At 40.8% G+C, this 21,675-nt stretch overlaps 1 protein-coding gene across 2 annotated transcripts in view; it reads right to left on the bottom strand.

The window, feature by feature from the left end:
- atp2b2 (ATPase plasma membrane Ca2+ transporting 2) overlaps window positions 1-18,609 on the bottom strand; it is a 134,991-nt gene extending 116,382 nt beyond the window's left edge. The window contains exon 1 of one of the 2 annotated variants that reach the window (XM_041980139.1): window positions 18,549-18,609. The gene's annotated coding sequence lies outside the window, so the exon portion shown is untranslated. Of the gene's footprint in view, window positions 1-287; window positions 403-18,548 lie in introns of those variants that run through there. The other variant, XM_041980138.1, reaches the window with a different exon arrangement.
- Between the last annotated feature and the right edge of the window lie 3,066 nt (window positions 18,610-21,675).

Here is a 21,675-nt window from a genome sequence, read left to right as displayed (position 1 = left end):
ATCTCTTTTCAATAACAAATAAATATTATACATGTCAACAACATGTATCTATTCATATTACTTTCAGGGTTGAGTATTCATTTTTCAAAGGAAGATTGAGACACTTAAAGTTTACTCTTCCCACAGCAAATATGGGATATGTTAAAGTGAGCTGCACTAAAAGTACTACACAATATGCCAAGTGTAGTGTAACTGTTTCCCACTAATCCTTTTTTTTCTCCCCAAAGTGGCAAAACCAGTCTCTTAAATGCAACAGAAATGGCGTTGTTTTAAAAGGATTTACTTACACTGAAGGAGAAGGCAGAGTTGCCGGTGCTTGGTACAGCTTCACCAGATATCCTTTTTGGTGCTGATGATAGCTGTGTGCAGGGTGGCCAGTCCTAGACTACATATAACCTAAAGAACTTGTAGCAGGAGCACACAGCAGGCCAAACCAGGCTTTTCCAAGCAACATGATTAGTGTATTTCCTATAAGCATACACATTCTGGACAAATAAAAAGCTGCAAATAAAAGAAAGTGCAAGAACAAGAAGCTTCACACTAGGACTCTGTCCCTAGAACAAACAAAGGGAGGGGGGAAGCCAAAGAGAAAGAGAGAGAGAGAGAGAGAGCGAGCGTAGCATTGAAGGAGATTGCGGGTGGTGTGTATATTTAGGACCTGCTACCATGAGCCTTTGTGATGAGAAAACACACCCACTAACACACATTTAGCCAAAACGTTTAGATAATCTTGAAAAATAAAAAGAAAAAGAAAATAAAAAATGAAGTTACTTGTCATAGACATTGCCCTCTCAGGGGTTATTCTAACCAAGAATATGGATAATCCAGCCAGTGGAAAAATGTGGAGAGAAAAAAAATTTGGTCTAAAGTTTGTGTCCAACTATTCATTCGTATGCAAATTAAATGTAAAAGTAATCAATTTTTTTAAAAGTTATTTATAATTTTCTTTGCATTTTTTCATTGACACTTTATCAGTGGGGTTTATAATTCCAGTGAGGGTTAGGTTGTGTCAGGGAGCTAAGCCTCCTGCAGTCTCCTGCAGTTCCCTGATCTGCCACAGCTGGTCCTGATCAGTTCATCTGCATCAGGACCTATTGGTTTCACCTGTTCCACAAGATATATAAGGAGCCTTCCTGCCCTTAGTGATTTATGGGACCTTAACCAACGCTCACAATGGACTCACCCCTTCTCTGATCCAGATCCTTATCTCCATAACCGGCTCATTCAGGTCTGTCTTTCAACTGAACTTTGAATATATGTGTATTCCAATAGAGAGGGGTTACGCTGCCCACATCTCAGCTGAGTCTTGCATTACAGGCTGGGTATCTTTAAACATGTTTTTTGAGCCGTAAATATTATTTGACTGTATTTTTATGAAAACCACACTGTTGTTAGAAGTTTTTTTTTTTTTTTAATTTTGTTAAAAAAATGTGATTTTGTAGGCTAAAGTATGAAAATACCACCTACTGGTTCAAACCAGGATTAATTTTTCAGGCTCTGTGATCATTCGGATCACTCCTGTTTCACAAAAGATAGAGCCAAATGCTGATGTGCGAGCCAAATTTAGAACAAAAAAATAATACATACACACACACACACACACACATACACACACACACATATATATATATATATATATATATATATATATATATATATATAATCAAATTTCATCTATAGAGTACTCTTCATGCACAAAGCAACACAAAGTACTGTACATAATAAAAACAGATAATGCATCTTCAAAACAAAATGTAAAAGCCTTCACACATCAAATAATAGGACAAAAAATAAAAAGGCCCAAATCGCACACAAACTCACACACATACAAACAAAGCGCATGTACTTTACAACGAGGGAATGTAAGATAAATGTGTTACTTACAGGTTGTGATTGTTGCGTCTCCTCCATGTCTGCCCGCTAGTTGGACTTGAACTACCATGCTCAAATAGCTCTGCGACAGGTTTAAAAGTATGGAGAAAATGTAAGGAGCAGTATGATTGGCTGAATGCAAACACACCTGATTGACTGATGAATCTGTCAATCACACTCGGAAATTTGATTGACAGATTAGTCAACCAATGGTGACATTCGTTACCCTGCGACGTCAGGGGAGTCTCAAAATCCACCGCAGAGAATTCTCTCACGAATGCAGAGATGTTCACAAATGAGAAGCAGTTCGTAAATGCACGTTCAGCAATTCGTATAATCTTACAAGTGTGCCTCAAAATTATATTTGTGAATCAGAGCATGTGCATTTGTGAAACAGCAAGTGTGCATTTCCGATTCTGAAATACAAATGCAAACCAGAGCATGTGCATTTGTGAAACAGCAAGTGTGCATTTCCGATTCTGAAATACAAATGCAAACCAGAGCATGTGCATTTGTGAAACAGCAAGTGTGCATTTCCGATTCTGAAATACAAATGCAAACCAGAGCATGTGCATTTGTGAAAAACCTGGCGTGAGTTCATTCCTATTGAGACTGATCTGGCCTCATACGGGGGCAGCTGCCTAAGCAGGGAAACCCAGACTTCCCTCTCCCCTGCCACATTCACCAGCTCATCCGGAGGGATCCCAAGGCGCTCCCAGGCCAGCCGAGAGATGTAGTCTGTCCAGCGTGTCCTAGGTCTTCCCCGGGGCCTCTTTCCGGTGGGACGTGCCCGGAACACCTCACCAGGGAGGTGTCAAGGAGGCATCCTAACCAGATGCCCGAGCCACCTCATCTGGTTCCTCTCGATGTGGAGGGGCAGCGGCTCTACTAAGAGCCCCTCCCGGATCACCGAGCTTCTCACCCTATCTCTAAGGGAGAGCCCGGCCACCCTGCGGAGAAAACTCATTTCGGCCGCTTGCATTCGCGATCTCGTTCTTTTGGTCACTACCCACAGCTTATGACCATAGGTGAGGGTAGGAACGTAGATCGACCGGTAAATTGAGAGCTTTGCCTTTTGGCTCAGCTCCCTCTTCACCACGACAGACCGATGCAGAGTCCGCATCACTGCAGACGCCGCACCGGTCCGCCTGTCGATCTCCCGCTCCATCCTTCCCTCACTCGTGAACAAGACCCCGAGATACGTAAACTCCTCCACTTGGGGCAGGACCCTATCGCAGACCCGGAGAGAGCACTCCACCCTTTTCCGACTGAGGACCATGGTCTCGGACTTGGAGGTGCTGATTCCCATCCCAGCCGCTTCACACTCCGCTGCGAATCGCTCCAGTGAGAGCTGAAGATTATGGCCCGTTGAAGCCAACAGAAACAACTCCATCCGCAAAGAGCAGAGACCCAATCCTGAGGCCACCGAACCGGATTCCCTCGACACCTCGGCTGCGCCTAGAAATTCTGTCCATAAAAGTTATGAACAGAATCGGTGACAGAGGGCAGCCTTGGCGGAATCCAACCCACACTGGAAACAATTCTGATTTACTGCCGGCAATGCGGACCAAGCTCTGACACCAGTCGTACAGGGACCGGACAGCTCGTACAAGCGAGTCCGGCACTCCATACTCCCGGAGTAACCCCCACAGGAGTCCCCGGGGAACACGGTCGAATGCCTTCTCCAAATCCACAAAACACTTGTAAATTGGTTGGGCAAACTCCCATGCCCCCTCAAAGACCCCGAAGAGGGTGTAGAGCTGGTTCATTGTTCCACGACCGGGACAAAAACCACACTGCTCCTCCTGGGGAACTGGGTCCTGGACTTTCTGACCAACAGACCTCAGACTGTCAGGATCCATAACTCCACCTCCTCCTCCATCACCCTCAGCACTGGCTCTCCTCAGGGCTGTGTGCTGAGCCCCCTCCTGTTCACTCTGCTGACATATGACTGCTCGGCGAGACATCCCAGCTGTCATATAGTGAAGTTTGCAGATGATACAGCGGTTGTGGGACGCATCAACAACAACGATGAGTCGGAATACAGAGAGGAGGTGGAACACCTGGTGCAGTGGTGCAGAGAAAACAACCTCTGCATCAATGTGAAGAAGACCAAGGAGATGGTGGTGGACTTCAGGAAGGATAAGCGCCCTACTCCTCCCCTGCACATCGGAGGAGTAGCTGTGGAGGTGGTCTCCAGCTACAGGTACCTGGGTGTGCACATAACCGAGGACCTCACCTGGAACACCAACACTTCCCAGCTGGTCAGGAAAGCACACCAGCGCCTCTACTTCCTTAGGAAGCTGCGGCGAGCCGGACTAGGGAGCGCTGTCCTGAGGAGCTTCTACCGCTGCGCGGTGGAGAGCGTCCTCTGCACCTGCATCACTGTGTGGCACGGCAACTGCACCGCCGCTGAGAGGAGGGCTCTGCAGAGGGTGGTAAAGGCTGCACAGAGGACTATGGGGAGCAGCCTTCCCACCACCTCAGACCTCTACACAGCACGATGCAGGGGGAGGGCCCTCCGCATCATGAAGGACTCCACCCATCCAGCACATGGACTTTTCCAACCCCTCCCCTCAGGCAGGCGGCTGAGATGCATAAGGAGCAAGACCACCAGGTTCAGGAACAGCTTCTTCCCTGAAGCTGTCAGACTGCTGAACTCTTGCCATGCCCTGTAGACCCCACCCTACTTCCCCACCTCTGAACATCAGCCCAAACCCTGCTGCCCTGCCCCCACCCCCCCCCATCCCCACCCCAACTGAATCCACCCCCCCCCCCCCCACCCCCCACCCCCCCTCCGACAAACAGACCTGCACTGCAAACACTTTACTCCCCCCAGGGGAGTTCCTGTCCACATGTTTACATGTTTACCTGCTGTCCATATAAGTGCAATATCATTAATATTAATATCAGAAATGTTATACTTTGGACTATCACTACCTCATGCACATACATACTTGCACATATTTATCTAGGCTGCACATGCAAACTGGGCTCTTTAGTGTTTACTGTTATTTTTATTTAAAAAATTTTGCTGTTTATATTCTATTGTATTTAGCTTATATTCTATTTATATTTAGCCTATATTTCTATTTTTCTTCATGTCTTATTTTATTTCACTTATTGCCCTCCTTCTTATGGCTCAAACCGGGACCTCAGTTCTAATTTCGTACCATAAACATGTAAATGTGAGCTGGTATGACAATAAAGTTCCTTGAATCCTTGAATCCTTGAATCCTCAATCCGAGGTTCAACTATCCGACGGACCCTCCTCTCAAGCACCCTGAATAGACCTTACCGGGGAGGCTGAGAAGTGTGATCCCCCTGTAGTTGGAGCACACCCTCCGATCCCCCTTTTTGAAGAGAGGGACCACCACCCCAGTCTGCCAGTCCAGGGGGACTGTCCCCGATGTCCACGCGATGCTGCAGAGGCGTGTCAACCAAGACAGCCCTACAGCATCCAGAGCCTTAAGGAACTCTGGGCAGACATCATCCACCCCTGGGGCCTTGCCACTGAGGAGCTTTTTGACCACCTCAGCGACCTCAGCCCCAGAGATAGGAGAGCCAGCACCAGCTACCCCAGACTCTGCTTCCTCATCAGAAGACGTGTTGGTGGGATTGAGGAGGTCTTCGAAGTATTCCCTCCACCGCCTCACAACGTCCCGAGTCGAGGTCAGCAGCCCCCCATCCCCACTGTACACAGTGTTGACGGAGCACTGCTTTCCCCTCCTGAGCAGCCGGATGGTGGACCAGAATCTCCTCGAAGCCGTCCGGAAGTCATTCTCCATGGCCTCTCCAAACTCCTCCCATGCCCGAGCTTTTGCCTTAGCGACCACCGAAGCTGCGCTCCGCCTAGCTCACCAATACCCATCAGCTGCCTCTGGAGTCCCACAGGCCAAAAAGGCCCGATAGGACTCCTTCTTCAGCTTGACAGCATCCCTTACCGCCATGACAGGCACTGACGACTTTATGGCCACAGCTGCGGCTGGCCGCCTCCACAATAAAGGCATGGAGCACAGCTCATTCAGACTCAATGTCCCCCGCCTCACCCGGGACATGGTTGAACCTCAGCCGGAGATGAGAGTTGAAACTCTTTCTGACAGGGGACTCTGCCAGACGTTCCCAGCAGACCCTCACAACACGCTTGGGTCTACCAGGCCTGACCGGTATCCTCCCTCACCATCTGAGCCAACTCACCACCAGGTGGTGATCAGTTGACAGCTCCGCCCCTCTCCTTACCCGAGTGCCCAGGACATGCGGCCGCAAGGCCGACGACACGACCACAAAGTCGATCATCGAACTGTGGCCTAGAGTGTCCTGGTGCCAAGTGCACATGTGGACACTCTTATGCCTGAACAAGGTGTTCATTATGGACAATCCATGATGAGCACAGAAGTCCAACAACAAAGCACCACTCAGATTTAGATTAGGGGGGCCGTTCCTCCCAATCACGCCCCTCCAGGTCTCGCTGTCATTGCCCATGTGAGCATTGAAGTCCCCCAGCAGAACGAGGGAGTCCCCGGAAGGAGTGCTCTCCAACACCCCCCCCCCCCCCCAAGGACTCCAAAATAGGTGGGTACTCTGAACTACTCTTTGGTGCATAAGCACAAACAACAGTCAGGATCCGTCCCCCCACCCGAAGGCGGAGGGAGGCTACCCTTTCGTCCACTGGGGTAAACCCCAATGTACAGGCGCCAAGTTGGTTGGCAATGAGCATGCCCCCCTCAAGGGCAGTGGTTCCAGAGCCCAAGCCGTGCGTCGAGGTGAGTCCAACTATATCTAGCCGAAAACGCTCAACCTCACACATCAGCTCAGGCTCCTTCCTGTGTGACATTCCACATCCCTAGAGCTAGCTTTTGCAGCCAAGGATCAGACCGCCAGGGTCCCCGCCTCTGGCAGCCGCCCAGCTCACAATGCACCCGACCCCTATGGCCCCTCCTGCAGGTGGTGAGCCCACGGGAGGAGAGGCCCATGTCTCCCTTTCGGGCCGAGCCCGACCAGGCCCCTTGGGCAAAGGCCCGGCCACCAGGCGCTCGCCTCCGTGCCCCACCTCCTTGATCCTTGATTTTTTTATCATCATAAGGGTGATCTGAGCCGCACTTCGTCTGGTCCCTCCCCTAGACACCTGTTTGCCATGGGTGACCCTACCAGGGGCATGGGTCCCCAGCAACATAGCTGCTAGGATCGTCAGGACGCACAAACTCCACAATAAGGTGGCGGCTCAGGGAGAAAATATCGCAATGAAAACTTCTGCAGTTGAAATAATCTGAAATCAAATAAAAGTTTATTTGTGTTTTCTTTCTTTTCTTTTGCCCCTCTCTGAAAATAATGAGTCAGTATGAGCTTAAAAAAAAAGTATTTGGTTTTGTAAACATGGGGGGCCAGAAGGAAAATTCAACTCTTGTTGGACAATTCCCCCTCAACTACGTGTGTGTCCATGCATTAAGTCTTATATTCTTTTACTTATGCACCATTTTCAATAACCTTGATGCAAAACAGAATGTGTGTATTTGCAAATACACAACTCCACACACATGGACACACAAACAGTGCTTAAACAGAGAAGGATGACACATGAAGCAGAATGGAAGTCTTCCCATGCCCCCTGCCCTTTCTATTGGACTTTAACATCTCCCACAGGCCGAGCTGTAAATAGACAGTACCCCCCAAAACCATCATACACACACACACCCACACACACAAACAAAACTATACTTAGATGGATCCTCTAGCCTGCCACCATGTGCTCAAACTACCTCCACCCACAGTGAAATGGAGCATATTAGCTTGGCCCTTTCAACAGCCATGTCTCCCTTCTGACTACAGGATGATGGTTTTCAAGTAGAACAGAATGGTTTTGCACATGGAAACCTAATTTAGTACTGTAGTACAATAGAGAAAAGGTCTTCACTTACATGTAGTGCAGTTTAGCCTTCCCTGCAATATCTGGCAAACTCAGGAAACATTTCCAAGGGAGGTATATCTTCAGACATACAGAGAAAGGGTTGTTGTTGGCATCAAGTTGGAGCTTACCATCAAGTCGCAGGTGAGGATAGACAAGGTGAAGGACAATCTGTTTTGTGTTGCTGTAGCAACTAATACAAGATAACAGTGCTGTTGCTTCACCCACATGCTTAGGATTTTGAAGAGAGGGCTCTTGTGTAAGGGGAAATTCAATGCCTGGGGGTGTCTAATAACCATACCATAGCTATTATAAAACCTTACTGAACTCTTTGCCATTAGCAAGCCACAATGCACAGTTAAATATTGTAAAAACCACCATGAATAACATACAGTAGAAGCACAGTATATTCCAAGAGAGTATGGTAAGATGAATATGCACTCAAATAGACACAAAGACGTCTTGACATGTGATTGAATCCCTGCAGCCAAAAAGCATGCCAAAACTGCTTATTTTGTTAGTTATGCAGAACCGAACTGGAAAATTAAGGCAGAAGTGTGTTGCCCACAGGGAATCAGAGGTACTGAAAAATAATTTTTTTGTGCCCTGAGTTTGGACTGAAATGGTGCAGTGAACTTTCAGTGGTGTCCATCATTACATAAGCATTTGCTGGTTATCCTGCAACAGCAAACCTTAATATGTAATTGTGTAAGGAGTTTGTCTTCATCATGGGTTACACACAACAGATTATGACCTTGAGAATATCACATTTAAAATTTACCAGTATTTCCACATTTACACTGTGTGCACTGAAACCTGAAGGAGTACTGTAAATTTGTTGACACTGAATATAGAAGGATGCTTTCACAGCATTACAAGGTGGCTGTCTTTGTACCCTGAGAGGATGATACAGATGTTTCCAGCTTTAAAGACATTTTATTTGTTAAAGCAAAAGATATACATAGTAATCAAGAAGTTGTTTTTAAAATAACTTTAGTGAGATCTACCTCAGGTACACACGCTCACTCATGTCTGTGTTTCACACCCACATTCAAGAAATGTTAAATAAAAACATGTCCATTATGGAGGTGAAGAAAATACTGAACAGCAGCCACACGTTTCTTCATGAACATGAACTTCATGTCCCTTAAAATTAAGACTACTGGCACAAAAGTGCAGCGATGGACTTGGTAAGAACTTAGACTGGTTCTGTGCTGATGTGCAAGGCCTGTACAGTAACACTTAGGATTCCTGAAGATTGCACAGTTTGTCTTTGCACTTCCATCACATCATGCAAATGTTGAGAGGGTTTTCTTACCAATGCAGAGTCAGTGGACTAAGGAGAGGACCAAGCTTTCTGTTGAGTCACTGAAGGGGATTCTGTTTGTGCAATATTATTTCAAATATACTTCTTGCAAAGACTTCCATGCCTATTTGTTGAACAGCCAGAAACTGCTGAGAAAGATCAGCTGTACAGTAAAATATGAATGGGCAGAGAACAAAATTGATAGATTTGGAATCTCTTCAAATCAATTGGAGAAATTCCAAATCTATCAATTTTGTTACAGTTTATTTTTCTAATACGGATGTGACATTATCAATATTAATATTTAATTCCAGAGATTTTATTTATAAGAAGTTATTGTTGTACTTGTGAAAGTCTGAGATCTGTTATATAATTATGCTTTTAAGCCACATAGAGAAGGCATACTTTTAAATATGTTAAAATTATAAGGCATCGTTAAGTAAACAGAGTAACATTAAAGATCTCAAGATTATATTTGGTTTCTTACGGAGTGACAGTGGGATGATCTAACTATGGAGAACACTGCCTAGCCCTAATACATACTGGGTTTGACATCTAGCATGAAATCTACAATTTATTGACATTAGCCAACAATTGGTATCTTTCTTAATGATAAATTAAACATGTTTCTCTGGACAGACGCCATTGACTTTCCAGGTCAAGAACATAGCAAAATGCAGCTTGATTAAAACATATTGCATGCACATCTAAGACAACAGTCCAACTGATGAGCAATATGTCTATCTGCACTAAATACTTTGTGTTATAATACATGACCTATTTAAAAATGTCTCCTAGACACGAGTATACAGTGAGCTGCTGTAGCATCAATCTGATCCCTGATGGTTTAAAACTCTTACTGATCTATGTGGGTGAGTGAGAGCCATGATGAGCTTGTTAAGATGATAATTACTGATTAGCTGTTACCAAAAGCTATTATCACTGTTAACTGTGCATTACCACCACCACCAAATTCAAAAAGTATAAAACAGAAAGAGATTTTTGGTATCACCAAAGGACACACAATCAAAATGGTAATATATGAACAAAAATTGGATTAAATTGAATCTGGGTTTAACCTGGCTAATAACCATTTGAATAGCTTACTATAATGATTAGTTTTGTTTAAAATCCATTGAGAAGGAATTGCTTGTAGATTTGCAAAATGTTGTGATTGAAATGAAAATGAAAACTGCACTTATAAGGGACACATTTCTGCACAAATTAGAATGCATGATTGAGTATGTGCAAGCTGTTATTTAAATCTCTACAAAAACACAACTTTATGTTTGTTCAGTACACAATGCACAATGCAAAGCATAGGCTTATTCCCTACATGAGTAGTTGGCTAAACAGTTTATGAGACATAGCATCAGTCACTTTATTTCCACATAACAGTTCATTTTGAATTTGTTTGACAATCAAATGTTGCTCATTTAAAAAAAATACACACATTGCACATTTCTATTAACGATGTAGAGCAAATAAATGGGGCTGTGCAGTGTCTTCAGCACACGGGTTATCACACATGGCAGTAATGAAAAAAGTAGTGGTTGATAACTAAAAAAAAATTTGCACAGAGACAAAGTAACCTTGGCTTTCCATGAGAAGAATAAAGAAGAATGTATGATTATTCTTTCGTGTCAGTGATTATTAATAACATTATTAGTAACATTTCTAGAACCAGAAACACCTGATCATTCAGGTATCTAGAGTGACATGCCTGCTGCATCAGAAATAATTTGAGAGAGAGAGAAAACATTCAAACCACTAACTTTTTTAAGCCATTTTACTAACCTTTCTATTGTGCAACCACTGGCTAACTAATGCAGAGTCTTAGAAAAACAGAGCTATTGAGAGAACAAAGATTCGAGAGAAACATGTTCACCATGGCGAGCACTAAGCACAGATGGATATCCAAATACCTTTTACCCTGCAGGAATCTCATTTCACAGCTTTTGTGCTATTTAGAGAGCCACTCAGTAAGCACTAGTTCATCCACAGGGCTTAATGTGATTTAGGATAAAACTATATGAACATACAAGTGCTAGACAGGTTTCCTAAAGCAATATGTATTTACTGTGTAATAAAATTACACAGACTCACACAGCTGGCAGAGGTACATGAAAAGGAATATCAGTGAAAAATGCACACAGTGCACGTGCTTCCAGCCACAGCAGCAAAGTGACAAAGTTTACAACACAAGGACAACTCAATGCCGCAATCATCCTATACACCAACTAGGGATACTGACTTTGTTTCCTGGTGATAAACTGGAAACATCAGGGTTAACCCACAACCGCACCCACAGAATATAATGTTATTTCAATCTGGATCCTGTATGACGCTACATTGTAATGCTACAGATCAAGGCTTTTCACATTTCCAGTCCCACTAAACATCCTTTAATATGATAACCTATGACCTGCAGTATAAGCCTGACCCAAAAGTTCCCCATATATGTTCTTGTTACTGACATGTATCAATCAACGCCAAGTTAAGTCTCATACTTCCACCCCAGTTTGTATGGGTGGTACGGATGATCCCCATAGACCAGTTTAAACAGGTGTCCATGAGAATGAAATCATATATCATATATCTGACAGCCAGCAGTAAATCCTTTGACCTTGCAGTGAAGGCATCTTGAAGATAAAATATACCATATGAAACCAAAACTATGGCAGACTGTTTTCTTATTGCTTTAGTCAGTGTACAGGCACAACACTTATACAAAAAGGTTTTTCAGTGTGACAGGAGAAAGTATATACATATTTGAAGAACCTGACTATTTATTCTTCCCAGTCCAATCCTCAAAAGAATGTAATATAATTTCTCCTTCCTAAATAACCGGCATCCAAGTCATCTCAACCACAGGTCGCCCAAGTCATCAGTTTGTCCAAATAATGTTGTATAATTTAACAAATAATTTAACAAACATCTGTGGGGTGTTCTACAAACAATCAGTAATAGTACAATTTGCAGTTGATGGCTGTACAGCCTTACCATTACTGCCAGTCACACACATCATATTTGAGCATGGAGGTTTCATACATGAAGAGAAAGAATTGTTATTCAAGTGTTTCCAATTCAATCTTTAAACAGCACTACACTAAACTGCATGATTTTCAACAAGGCATAAAATGTCCCAGACAGTGAGTTTGTCAGCTTCACGTTGGCTGCAGTGTTATGAAGCCCTGACTGTGCGATAATTTAACAGACTTCTCACAACTTTCCTCAGCTGTTGCCTAGCAACCAGTTTAACTCTTCTTTATTTCATCTACCAGTATTAATATTTTGATTCTCAATCATTTTCTTCCATATTGTCCCTTCACTTTCAAAATTTCAGTCTCAAGTTAATTTTCACTTTTTGTTGTGTACCTAAATAATATTTAAATTACATTCAACTAAGGTCTCTCAAATTTATTTTATTGTGATTCCTGCTGTGTTGCTGCCTTTGACTATTTCTTAATATGTGTAAAGCTTTTGTTTTATGTAAAGCACTTTGAATTGTCCTGTACATGAAATGTACTATACAAATAAACTGCCTTGCCTTGCCTCAAATTATAAGAGTATTAAGGCTTCCAGGTATTACAGTTAACTGACTTTACAAACAGAGATGATTTGTGAAAAGAAAATGTACAAAGCCTGTATTTTAAAGTATTATCCTTCTCTAACCCAACCAAGCAGTGGGAGACATGTCTATTAACTTTAAAAACCACTACCCCCTCCAGCCCATAACACCTGCTTGTTCCTATAATGATATAAAAAAATCTTACTTTTTTCTGATAGAAAAAAAATGTCAAACTTTTCAAAATGGTTTTCTCCTCCCACAAATCTAGCTCCAGTAGTTTTTTTTCTATCTTTCTTTGGGATGTTTTTTTTCCTCATATATATATATATATATATATATATATATGCACCCTATTAAAGATGTAACAAAAAAGCACAGCAAGCACATGAAAACTTCATTTTTGCTCTGCAGTCTTACTGGAGGATGATCAAATGATCTCACTATAAAGACTGCTGACCCTACGGCTGAGGCATGTTTGGTTTGAAATTTAGCTTGACGTCTACAACTAGTGGACATCAGTCAACACTTGGTGTCTTTCCTAATGACTGTGCCAGGAAATCAGTTTGGACTTGCAGAAAAAAAAGAAACAAGCTCAGTTAGACTGAGGTCAAATCATTTATGCTGCTGGTCAAAAACCTTATGCAGTTTTGCAGTTTCTTGTCTTTTATAAATATTTAGGATAACTGTCTCCACAAATTTAATTAAATAAATCTTTAAGTAACGTGGATTTTGCATCGACAAGTTTTAAATAAAAATGTAATCTTGGTAAATAGTTGGAAAACTAAGTATGTGTTCATGCATACTTTTTATGTAAAGCACATAGCGTTTGCATGCAATGAAATGTGCTACATAAATAAAATTACTGTCATACATGCTATGTAAAAAATGCCAAGCTACTAATTTTGCTGTACTGTAAATACAGTGACAGTAAAGGCTTTCTATTCTATGTACCCATGGTTTTGTAGATGTTTAAATTTTGTTACCAAGTTGTTTTTTTCCCTGTATTTTTCTTCCTTTTAGTTAACAACCACTTCATTATAGTACATGAATGTTAAACTTACACCATTCATAAAACAATCCCCTGCCCTTGTGGGATTTCATAGAGAGTCATCCAAAGTACATCTAAAAATATTCTATTCCAAATCCTCTTATAAGGCTTCAGACTGCAACGTGTCCATTGTATGGCCTTTTTTGGAGGCAATTGTGAACTGTGTCCAACCAGTAAGTGAGGAACTCGTGCCCAGCTATTTAAGTGATTGGACAGAGCTAACACTTAGACAAACCAAGACCTGGATGAAAGGTATCATCTTAAAATGATTACTTGGTTGAGCATAATTGTTTTTCTGTAATATGGTTCAAATAAAAATGTATTGGACCAGTCAATAGTGGTCATGTGTGCCTAATTCTATGACCTTGTTCTATCACCCTGTTATTCTGGTGGACATGTGGCACTGTGACATTACACAAACAATGACAAAAGAAAATCTGATTATTGTCCAGAATTTGGACATATCAGATTACAAGGGCAATATGTTTGTCCAAGCGTATGCAGACATCTGGACTAAATGATTGTGGTGATCACAGTGATCAAAAATAAGAAACAATATCACAGCTTGGAGTCTGGTCAACCAAAGTAAAGCAAGAATAAATTTATCAAAATGATCTTTATGTTGAACAGTGGAAGAATGTTCAACTTTTTTCTCCTGCACTGTACCACACTAAGTCCACACTTTTTCCTCTTTCATTCCCATCAGACAAAAATGGGCATAATCTGAATGAAGCCCAGCAGGCTTTCTCATTTGATCATAAACATATGTTGTTTTGGTGAATTTACAGAAACTACTAATGCTGTTGTATTTCTTGGTAGCACAGTGTGAACTTAAAGTACATGACCGATACAACAATAAACAATATACAACTTAGTTGGCTTATCAACCAACCAGCCAGATGTTTACAATACATTTCTCTCTGACAATACCGGACTGGATAGAGTTAAATCATTTTAAAGACTAACTGGTTTTGTAAGGGACTAATTAAACAGGGAAGACTTGCAGTATTAATCTTCAAGAAGACACTAAGAGGATTGTATAGAATATGAGATAAACAGAGTGGTAAATAATAGCAGTGGTCTAACTGGGTACATTATAAATGTCTCATTTCAGTTCCTCCACTGGCCTATTTGAATTTTTCTTCTGTGATACAAGAATCTAAGTGCTAATTACAGGCATATGCTTTCTGCTGCACACTGACCTTAAAGTATTCTAAAGCACAACTTTCCTAACAACAAAAATGTCATCCCACACAGATCAGTAATAATTACTCCAACAAAATAAACAAAATAAAATCAGCATCCCCACTTCTCAGAGTAAAACCAGAGATAAATAATAAAAAAAAACTACAACACAGTCGGTAGCGGACAAGAATTGTATTTCATTTCTGCTTTTTTGGGGAGGGTAATTATTTACTTTAAACTGCTATTCAGAAAAAAAGAAAAAAACAAAGAAATGTAGATGCTGAGTATATTAAATTAGTTTCTGTCAGTAAGCAGCAATCAACTTCCATGTCAGACATGACATCCCTTCCTGCCATTCAACTTAAAAAGACTTAAAAATACTTCTTTTTGACAGACGGTCACAGGGAATTCTGGGGAATGTAACAAAGAATAGCAAGTCAGCATGAAGGAACTTAGGTGACCACGCCGGAGCTGCCCGCTGTGTCTCATACACAACAGGACTTTAAGCCTACAAGGTTGGCATGTTTATGAGCTGGAATGTTTTTGAGACTGTCAAAAACAAATAACTGCTGTGACATTAGTTACTTTAATGCATAATTCCTTGAAAATGCAGTGAGTTCCTTCAGTCTTGCTCAGGGTTTTGTTGAGCAGACCGTTTAACCTGAATGCACCAAATTCAAGCAGCCCACTGTAAGCCCACCAATGTGCAGTTTATCCCAAGTCCTTATTATCTAACTGCAAGTACTTAAAGTCCACTTTTGCCGAGACTCACAAATCAGGCAAGTTGGCTAATTACAGCACAGCATTCGACTTATGTAATAAGATAAACAGCAAAATTGGGTAATAAAGGAGCTGGCTGCTTATTTGAGAAATAATGAGAGCTACAGTTGTCACAATTAAACCCATTCAGACCTAAGACCTCATTTTAAAAAGCCCTCTAAAACTAAGTGTTTTCTGGCAAACTTGAATACCTTTTCTCTGTTTGTTTTCACTCAGGCTCAGAAGAAGATAAGCACATGAAATAAAAACTATTTAACATGTTTAATAACACTTGTGTTGCATTTGAAATTTAAAAGCATCTCCTTCAATATATCTAAATAAGATAAGATTACATTTCTAGTACAGCAATTAAATGGTAATAATTATCCTTGGCATTAAAATAAATAGAAAAGAAAGACCACTTGATCTTAGCCTTGGTATTGGTGTTGTGAGCTGGAGTCCATAAAGTTGGTCAGAAATATATATCTATAACAATTAAGTTAGCTTATCCCTGAATATTCTGAATGATCAGGTTGTTATCTTGTAGTTTATTTTCCTGATGTCATGGGCCTAATAACAATGCCAGGATTCACTGAGCAGAAGTAGACTGGTGGGGCAAAAAGAATGTCCTAAAGCACTGGGGTCTTTCTTTTTGGAGATTTTTCTATGCAGCTACACAACAGCAAAAAATGAGTCATTTCAATGCACTTTTTAAATGCACACCACACCTATCAAACTATTTTCAAGTGATTACCTCACCTGAGGCATTAAGCACAAGGTAAAATTAATTAAAAGACCCCACTTACTACCACTGGGGCTGCTAACAACATACTATGGACCAGCTGATCAAGGCCACCACACAGTCAAGAACTTAAAACCATTCAGAATATTTAGAATTTGAAAGAGAAGACTTTACCCACTTGTCTACATCTCCCATTATGGATACAAGATCAAGGCAAACATCTCTGAACAGAAATAAATGAGATGAAATTGAATATTAAAACAGCATGCCATGATAAAAAGCTAAAGTTGGTTCAGCAAAATATTTAAGTGGCTTTCTTTTAGCCACTAAGTTATGTAGAATTGTGGTTTCTAGTTAATAAATGACTGCACGGCTAAGCTGATGATCCATTTGATCACTGTGACTCCACCATGGATAACATGCATTCAATCAGGCTACTAAGCAAAATGAAAATGGGAAGGACAGAGGCAAAAAACAGAAAGAAATCATTTCAAACGGATTCTTCATCCATATATCCAGAGACTCTTTGAGGACTATAATGCCTACCACCATGTTTGTGATTGCTGTGGTGAGAGTTGGTCATGGTTAAATTATTTTAGACACTGTCATGGGATAAAATTGACAGAGGAACACTTGATGTTCACAAGTAATTAGAAATCCACAATAGCTAATTTCAGTACAAGATTTGATTAAGTAACTCATTAAGTAAAAATTAGTAATGACTGAAATTTCTTGTACTGATCAGTTTCTACTGTTCTGACCAAAGTCTCTCAATTTGACCACTCAACCATCATTTAACTGCAAAATCTCCAGAAGACATTTATTGTTATTGCTAATGTTTTTGTTCTCTGCAATGTACATGATTCAATAATCTCCCCAACCTCTGAGTCGTTCATACACACTAAGATGCTCACTCTTATCAGAAACTCCAAATTAAATAATTTCATTACATTATTTACTAACACTGTTAGAGGAGCAGTTGCAAAGAAGCTACTGTTTGCAGGGAAGATAACAGGGAAGTATAGCCTGCCTTTCAAACTAATGAGTAAAGATACTTTTTTTTTTTTTTTTAATTATTGGATTTTGGGTTTAGCACTCCACAGAGGATTTACAAGTAGAGGGTCAACTTCCCCACTTTTTTTTTTTTTTTTTTTTTTGTACATAAAGGGAAAGTGCTTCTCTTTTTTTTCTTTTTTTGTTTTTTACTGTGCTGTTCTCATAGTTTTGGGCAATACTCATGCTAGGTATTGTGAGATTTTATTGCTAAAACATTTAGTTTGAGGTCACGTCTCTAATTACTCTATTACCAGGACTTGTTAACAAATGTTAAAAACTTCAGGCCATTTTTTGTAAAAACTAAACCAGATCCAACTATACTCTTAGGAAACACACTGACAGTAATGTTGCAGGGGATTTTGGTGCATTTTGTTTTTCTTTTGGGGGTTGGGGGGGTAGACACTACCCATGTTAAGCTGTGTTGCTCATTATACAGAAGCTTGACCTTTCACTTTATTCTTTATTGTAGACGTGGCCTCTACATCCTATTGGATTGAGTAAAGAAGATTTTAAGTTAGCCTTTTTTTGTCATAAACTGAAAATCACTAGACATCAATATAGAAAATATCAGACAGTGGAAATAATATGCTAAAATATTTTGAGGATTATGAACAGCCTGTAATATGAACAGGAAAAGTATCAGATGGTTAAGTTTGTGAATTAAGTGTACTGCTGACTTTATCTATCAGTAAACAAAATCGATTTCAGAGTCAAACTTAATTTAAGTCTTTAAAATGTATCATTTAAAGACAGAGGATATATTACATATACACGTGAAATAAGTGAACATAAGATGTATGCATACTGGCTGCATCCACCTCCTCTGTTCCACAGCATACCTGGGGCAGAATTCAATGTCTCTGTGGCAACCGTAGCAGACAGAGCGGGTAGCAACAGCGTGTCATTCCTGCCGACGCATCTCAATACGGATGCCAGGACATCTCCCATTATCCCCGAGTCCTCATTTGACATCGGTCTTCTAACAACCACACCACGGACAAACTAAAAAGGGAACGCAACAACTAGAGTATAAACCAATTTCTCTCTTCCACCCTCCCAAAGAGAACATATGGGGGTGATATTATCCAAATCGGAAGCGTGTCCTACCTGTTTCTGCTGTTCCGGTGAGGGTGAGGAGGAGGATTAGGAGGAAGAGTAGGTGCATCAATTTAAAGACAGATGCTGCATTTCTAAAATCATCAGATAAAGGAAACTGAGCGGTGATCCGGATCTCCATCGTTAAGTCACGACGCGCGTCGCCAATGCATCACTTAGGCTGCTCTATTCCAGTTAATGAGGATAATCGATAGTGAATTCGATCATTTATTAGAAAATGTAGACTGCGCTTTTTATATATTTTTTGTAAAATAGTGCCTTCTAACCAACAACCAAACCGTTAAGGCACCACACATTAGTAAAAGAGAAATGCTTTGATGTGCATAAGCAGCAGCCTAGAAGTTTACTTTTTTAACAATATCAAGTTTGTGTTTCATAGACCATCTGACCTGCTTTGAGAAAATATATTTCCAATTTTTAGCTAACAGTAGGCCTATTCCAGACTTAATCATAAAAGCTAAAGATAAATGCTTAGTCCTACTTTAAACAAACCACAGTTTTCACAGTTGTGAAGACACTTCTCTTTTCAGTAAATATTGTAAAGATGGCTGCCGGGGAACACCGTAACGTTACTAAATGGGCCTGTGCCTACTGAGCTCCGACTGGTTGTTGCCTAAGCAACTGTGCTGTGATGGTGTTAAGCTCCTGGCAACTATTGGTAGCTAGGTAGCCTCCAAAATGTTTGTAAACTTGCTCCTTATATCAAAAGTTCAGGTTTCCTTTATTATTATCCATAAAGTATTATAAAGTTATTTTCTAAAGCATGATTTGTTCGAATTATGTGTAATGTTGTTTTCTTGAACACAGAGGTTTTATGAACCCATTAAGACACCAGATTCGTTTAAACAGTGAAACAGTATCCATATGTTCTATCTTGTGGAATAAGTCACTATAGATAAATAACTTTTAAAAGCTAAGTCGTAACTTTTTTTTAAAATCCTAACGTACAGTAATCCAGCTGTCACAAGTTATGGTAGTTTAAAGATTAAACCAAATATTAATGACTACATAATATCCATTTTATGAACCATCCAATATCCAATTTAAAAAACTAATTTTAATGATAGTCTCTGGAAGATATTTATGATGCCTCTGCAGTTCTGCACTGAGAGATGCAGATTATTTAATGCTGCAAGCCAAAATAGGCTACTTGCAGTTTATTGAGTGGCCTGTGTATTCCCTTCATTTGGCCTGACAGCTCACATCCAGAAAACAGCTGATTTGATCCGCTTACCTACTTGTTCGAGGTTTTATCTGCAGCTGTCATTCTGAAGTGGGCAACATGCAGGGCACTGAAAACTGATTTACTGGCAGAGATTTAGATTTTCCATTACACAGCACGTGTTACCTGGACTGCTGGTTACAAACAGTCTTTACTGGCATGCCTATTTTAGAAAACACTTTCTTTTTCTTTTGCAACATAGCCACACTGTGGGGCGGCAGGAGGTATAACTGGACGTCCAATGAGCGAAAGGTTTGTGGTTCGAATCCCACTCTCCAATCATCTCTCCTTGTGTCGAGTGTCGGCATCGGTGGTGTCTGAAAGTTTCGGTGGAGCTTGGAGAGGGCTACACATGTAGCTTACAAAAGTATAAATGAGGAATGAATAATAGATCAGATGTAAACGATTTGGGTGTTGTCAGCCATAAAACGCTACATAAATGTAATCCATTATTACACTTTTGTCTTATACACAACTATCCATCAGGCCAGGGGACATGTTCACTTCACTTGGGCTGAATACTGTATTTTAGTAATGCCTATTAGCAGATGGGTCACCAACCTGCTCTTTCACTACAGCAGAGGTGTGTAGAGGCACAAAAGGAGCATCTGGAACAGATGGGAGCGAGATGGATGGGAGGAGGACGAGGTAGAGCCATCGACTTAATATTTAACTAGTGAAGCTACATGCTGCTCCACCCAGGAGGGAGGAGAATAAAGTCATCACACCAAGTAGGCAAACAAGGATTACAAAGATGCAGGAGTCATAAGAGAGAAAGTGGTGTACTGACAGAGGTGAAACGGAGTGTCATCCGCCATATTATACAGCATGGGGTCCTTTAAAAAAACTGCTTTCCAATCTAAAAATGATAACTGATGCCCACAAAGCCGCTGCATAAACAGGACTTTCATTATATATATAAAATCTTCTCCTGCGTCCTGTAAACAGTACTCAGCATGTAGAATTTGAATGAATAACTGATCTGATGGACCCTGAAAGCAAGCCCTGTGGACTGCAGAAGATAAAATACAACCTATAGCAGGGTCCTTATTCAGTCTCCCAACCTCAAAATCCTTAATAATCAGTAGAAAGATTTCAGTAAAAAAAAAACTACTTTCAATATGGCTCAAGAAATGACAGCATTTTGCTGGAAACTGCTCCAAATAGGAACTAAAAGACTGGCTACAAGAAGTGTTTAAGGTGTGATAATTGCTAAAGGGGGTGCTACAATGTGTTTTTGAACTGTGAAAAATGTAAATAAGAATGCAGTCTTTCATATAAAATTAAATGTGACATCTTTAAATTTGTGCCTTATAGATATCAGGTTATCTTTTCATTAGTTAAACAGATATTTATTTATTTATTTTTGGCTAGCAATGCCTACAACTTTTGCATGCCAGTGTACTGTTAAATGGTCTACACTACCATAGGGCTTTGTTGGCTCTGCAAAGTGCTTCATGATGCGTTTCCTGTTCATTAAAAAACACTGACACAGCACCATATTATACATGCACTTCATGTACAGTATGCAGTTTTTTTTTGGTTTTGTTTTAGTCACACGTTCATTAGCATATTAAAGGCAATGTGAGGTCCTGTGTCTTGCCCAATGACCCCCCCCTCCATACTTGTGCAGGAACTAGGGATCAAATTTAAGCCTTCCAAAAGCAGGGCAAATATTCTACCAACTGAGCTGCATTCATCCACCTCATCCACTGTTTGGTAAATAAACTAGGTTTTCAGGTTTTTTTTGGCATACTATATAATTATGGGCAATGTTGCTACCCTCTGACTTTTGATAGCTTAATACCACTTTTTGACATGGTCCTGCAGTAATGTGAAGTTTATTATTCAATTTTCTGGAGAAATAAAAAGAAAGACATCAACAATGACGAAAAA

This window comes from Melanotaenia boesemani, chromosome 3 (assembly GCF_017639745.1).
Source record: "Melanotaenia boesemani isolate fMelBoe1 chromosome 3, fMelBoe1.pri, whole genome shotgun sequence".
Classification (NCBI taxonomy): Eukaryota; Metazoa; Chordata; class Actinopteri; order Atheriniformes; family Melanotaeniidae; genus Melanotaenia; species Melanotaenia boesemani.
Note: the sequence above shows the minus strand (reverse complement) of the source record. Positions and strands in the feature narration are given on the sequence as shown.